We start from the raw sequence: 5,807 nt of genomic DNA on the forward strand, positions 1-5,807 counted from the left end.
GATAATCACTAAAATGCGTAATCACTATAACTAAACTTTCTCTTTCAAAGGTTTCTGGGCATAAGTCCTTGTTAGAAATTTATAAGATGCGATAAGTGTGCATCGGCATAAGTCTATGTTGTAAACTCATCGAGGGGATTGGATTATCACTTAAAACTATCTATTCTTCGATTCGCCGAAATATTAGAATTACAGCATAAGTAAATTTATACGGTTATAATTTAATCACTGTTTAGAGTAGGGAAGCGAGGGGCTAGTCACTCTGATTTTATGCACGGTAAATCATTTAAGCATTGAAAAAGATAGCGCTATTCACTCATTAGGGTAAGGTACAGAGGGGCTATCCACTCATTAGGGTAGGGTATAGAGGGGCTATTCTCTCGTACTGTATGGCTACTATTACGAGCCCTTCGGCCGTCTTGTTATTTATTTTTTTTTGTTTGTTCTGATTATTCCCCCTTACTAATGTTTATTCTACTCCCTTATGTTCCTATAATTTTATACTGTTAGTCTACTTAATCTCATATATTATACTACAATGTTTCTTAGCCCTTTATTCATTACTTAATCTGTCTCACATCTCATTTTGTGTCCGATGTTCGTACACAAGCCACTCTGCTGGCTTCACGAACAGTGTTTAATAAATAAATAAATAAAATAAATAAATAAATACGGGATGCGACCCTATTGGTAGGGAAAAAACTGGAATGCTTCTACCGATTTTAGCTTCTGCAGTAGGATTTTTTGTTTCTTTTTGTATTGTGGAAGCAGCGCATATTTGAGAAGACGTTTGTAAACATAATTCTGATTTTTACCTCTCCGTGTGACGTAGTCCAGGAGAGGTTCTGTAACGGCCGTGTCTGTGTGTCTGTCTGTGTGTCTGTCTGTGTGTCTGTGTGTCTGTGTGTCTGTGTGTCTGTCTGTTGTTACACCTACGTGACCGCGTTCGCAGTTTGCGTATCGGAGCAAACGTGTTCGCCATTTCCGAACTGCTTTCACAGTCACGGAAATGGCTCCTCTACTTGAGTTCTCATACCACCATCTTCTGGTCTTTGTCCATTCCACTTGGACACCAGTCTGTTCTTACTGGCTTCTAATCACCACCATCTTCTTGGTCTTCGTCCATTCGACTTGGGCACCAGTCTGTACATACTGGCTTCTAATCACCACCATCTTCTGTTCTTTGTCAATCCCACATTGACACCAGTCTGCACTTACACTGGCTACTAACACCACCATCCACTGGTCTTCCGTCTATTCCACATAGACACCAATCTGTATCATTGGCTTCTAACACCACAATCCACTGGTCTTCCGTCTATTCCACATAGACACCAATCTGTATCATTGGCTTCTACTCCATTATCATCGTTTGGTTTTAGGATATACGCGGCGATCAGCTAGGGTTACGAGAAACGTCTAGCCTCCCTAAGGTGGGATCGCCACCAAAGGTTTTCGCAATTGCGCTTTTTCCTTACTATTATAATGGAAACGAATAGTATATATACCCCAAAATCTGAAGGAAGCGGGCAGGAGGGGTACTTTTCACTTTAAACTTCAATATTAGCAAAGTATGAGATAATAATAGGTATAACTTTATTTTAAACGATGTAACTATTATTAATGTTAATTATTGAAGATTAAAATAATTAAAAATAATTATATTTATTTAAATATTAAAGATAAACCTCTCGTGCAAAGAGAGAGAGATTAAATCATTGCCTCCAATATCTACCAAGGCCCGTGAATGCGATATATTTCCTTCATTGCCTCCTATATTTATCAAGGCCCGTGCATTGCGATATATTTTTCAAAACAACAACCAAAATGGGAAGCTCCTCTCAGAAACATAATAATTTCTTTTCTCTGTATATGAATTGAAAATATGGATAATATTGCGCTCCTTCTTTAATGGTATGAATCCTTGCCTGTCTATTAATATTTTACGTAGGAGTAATACGTTCGTTTTGTTTTGATGTGTAAAGTCATCCTACAGAACTATAATATTCCCTTTATCCATAATATAAAGTGAATATGTGGAAATATTTTTCGTAATTATGATGCATTTTGTAGTTTTGTAGCTTTAAAGCTCTGTTTCATTTAGATATTCCAAGGATAGTTTTTAATATTATTATTTGAAATGGCTGTTTATATATTACTTGAGCTATACCACATCTGTATATAGAATAATCCTTGATTTAATGATTTCGTGAAGAAGGCTAAGGTCTGGACTCTGTCGGGTAAATCAAGTATTATCCGCTATAGGCGTAGTGAACCAAAGAGTAAATAATTGAGACCTGAGGTGTAGTAAACTTTGGGTTTTGATGTTCGTGTCTGTAATGAAGGACATTAACGGTTCAGAGTGAGCCGAAAGTTAAATACACGTTTAAATAATCAGGTTTAAATTTTATAATAGAAGAAAGCATCATGGTAGAAATTAGATCACAAAGAAAGGGCTAATCGTAATCGGGTTATAGCTTTGAAGTTTTATTCTTGTTATGGAGCGCATTGACTTCTTGACACGGAGAGGTAATATTTTGGTTTTCCCAACTTGTTCATATTTATTATCCTTTGTTCTCGTAACTCTTTGTTACGTTGTAGAGTAAGGATGATAGCGATTTGTCAAAATTGTCACAGGTAATGTCCAAAACACCACATTTTTACGCTATTTTGGCAAAGGCTTAGCTTCCATATATAATAATGGTATGGCTTTATTTTAGCCTAATGGCCCTAATCTAAGCTTCAACACATTTTCATTTGTTATTAAACCTTTTAAAACTCTTACTTTGAACACCAAAATTACAGTGAAACTATTTACCTTCCTTTATAACTTTCAAAGCATCCGTATCGAAATGAGTTATATTAATTTGGCGAAAATGCAGAATAGTATGAAAACTACTTTTAGGAGTAAATCTACTGTACCTCCGACGGAGAGGAGGGTAGGGGGGTAATGTAGGTGTTTCGCTCGTGTTTTTGCCAAACGACTGTAGAGGGGGCAGTGATCGGAGCGGTGCCGAAAACTAATACTTTTAAAAACTAATTAAAAAGAGTTCAGTTATTAAAACTATCAATATATATACATTTTTGAAAACGTAATTTTAGGTTCTATCTGATTTAAAAAAATGAAAGCTTTTCATTAGTGGTCAAAAGATTGATTTTATCCCATTTCAATATTGTTTTTCAAACTTTTAATTAATACATAGTTTACACGCAAGGAGGATTCATACCATTTGCACAAGGAGACCAGGCAACTTAAGTGTGTAAAATCGTCTGCCTTGTGTTAATGTCAGGAATTCTCCATGAGTGTAAACTATGTATATACCTTCGAGGAATAACGTTGGATATATTTTTGAAAAGATGGTTTACTCGCATGGAGTAGTCATATGATTTGCACAGTGAAGCCTGGCTAACTAGAGGACAAAAGCCGGTCTGCTATTGTCCTCCAGGGAGCCCGACCTTCACGTGTAAATGTTTTGAATCCTCCATGTCTGTAAACGACCTATACTAATAATTTAATTTCTATGAATTTTTGTAGGAAAAGTTTGAAAAAAAATGAAGGAAATGAAATGGAAAGCGCAAGTAAGAATTATTGTCTCTCTTTCATCATGCAGCAGGATGAATAAAATTTAATATAAGGAAGCGTAATTTGCCTTTGCAAGCTTCTTAGTTTGATGGGCATGCGACCATGAAAGATTGAAATTATTTACTCTCATTGAAAAATGTCAGATTTTTTGTAGATATTGGAGATGTCAGAGTCCTGGGTTTTAAAAACATGTTCAGTAAGAAATGTACTGTTATCATTGAAACTAAATTTATAGAATTTAGAGATGAAGGGTTGATACCGTGTGACTTCTTCGCTAAAAAGTAAAATCCCACGACCCCATCCCAACCTTGATTTTTATGTTAGTTTTTTTCCCCGTGAAAGTCACTTATACGGAAAGTACATACTATTTATCGCTATAGATTTTTGATTTTTTTTGGTATTATTTGTTTTCTCAACAACAACGTAATATATTTCTATCACTAAGCTGCCGGACGGTTTTAACGCAAAAATAGTGACACCACATTTGATCAAACCCAAAAAATACTGAACCCAACTTTGCTCTATAATTTTTTTTTAAGTTTTCATTTCGTAATAATTAGATTGAAACGAATTATTGGTTTTTTGCATTCGGACTTGCGATTCTAATAGAACTTTATTCATGTAAAGAACAATTATGAAAACCTGTTTCATGTCTGAAAAAAATGTATTCGTCAAGGACATTTTTTTGGTCACTTTAGGCTTCTTTTTTATAAATTATAAATTTGAGCGTTTGAGTTGACGTGAGCCCTGCATACCATTTGGCTTATCTGGGGACTGTTACTAAAATAGAGTGTGTCAGGGAATTCACCTTAGACAAGCATGGTAAATAGTTGGGTGTGTGAAAGTAAATAGTGTTAACAACTAATTTTTGTGTTACCATGAAAATCTTATGAAACAACAGAGAAATTGTACATATTTGAGCAACAGCTAAACAATGATATTGACTTGCTTGCATTCCTTTTTGATTATTTAGGTGACATTCCAAATTTCCTGGGGTTTGTGGTGGTGGGTGACTACGTATCCCTTGAATTGCTGAAGCGTCTGGGCTATCAAGAAAGTAAATAGTTTTAAGTAGAAAATCATTTCTTTATTTAAAAATGCATGAGTAAGCTGTAGTTCAAGGGGGTAATAGCGTAACAATCGTCCGTTAACATTCTGGAAATAAACCAAAAAATATCAAAGTAACACTTTACATAATGTTTGACTATATGCTGAAGGAAACGACACAGTTATGTCTCATTGTTGCTTTAGTTATAGCATTGCATGATAAGCATGATATTGGGCCTTGAAGCACAGCCTCTTACTATCGCGGTGTTTTTTTTACCCTTCAGAACCCCTTTCGTTTTTCTGAAATGTTCAATGGCATTCAAAATGTTAGAAAGTGGTATAAGTGCGGGTTACCACGGACTTTTAAACAAAATGAAGTCTTTATTCTTGTTCTGCAACTTCAAATTATTGTTTTAGCTATTTAAAAATTTTGAAAACGTTAACCCTGGGCTTAATTTACATTTCTTTTTTTTTTCAATTGTCTTGAACACGAATATATACTTATTTGAACTTTTACAAGCGCCGGGTAATTTGAACTTGTTCCTAGAAAATTTAAAAGTAAATCGATGGTGCAACAAGCACAATTTAGATAGTTTTGAGAGAGCAGTGCTTAGAGCTTTCAGGCTTATAATTGGTTAGTGTCATTCGCAAGGTAAAATTATTGTGTAGATAATTAACCAGCATGTTAAGGACCACTAAGAAGCCGCACTAGTTTTTACCATTGTAAAATTAAAGTTGGAAACTTAATAACTATCAAGTTATAAAGGTTAATATGGAAAATTTTTAATTATTATTATTATTTATGAAGCTGTACACACCAACCGTGGTGGAATTATTACAAATCAAATAATTGGATACGCCAGAAAACACTCAAAATTGGAAGATTTGTCTAAGGTGATTGGCCAAATACCTGGAAAAAGAATATTTCTCTCTGTCGGGAACATAGAGTTAGAAAAGGTAGACATAGTTCCAAGTGTTGCTAATGAAACTTAAATATATATACAATAGAATGTGGAAATTTTTACAGTACGCTCGAACAAAAAAATCCACAATTCTAACAAACCTGAAAATGTATTGCTCTTCACAAAATTTGAACACAGAGAAGTTATTCTACTCATGCCTTTACCATCTACTGGTCAAAATGTCTTAATTAATTTCATAAAACAGACTGTAGAGG

The sequence above is a fragment of the Phalangium opilio genome, unplaced genomic scaffold (genome assembly GCF_054372755.1).
Source record: "Phalangium opilio isolate 3A_F unplaced genomic scaffold, DU_Popi_V2 ptg000093l_1, whole genome shotgun sequence".
NCBI lineage: Eukaryota > Metazoa > Arthropoda > Arachnida > Opiliones > Phalangiidae > Phalangium > Phalangium opilio.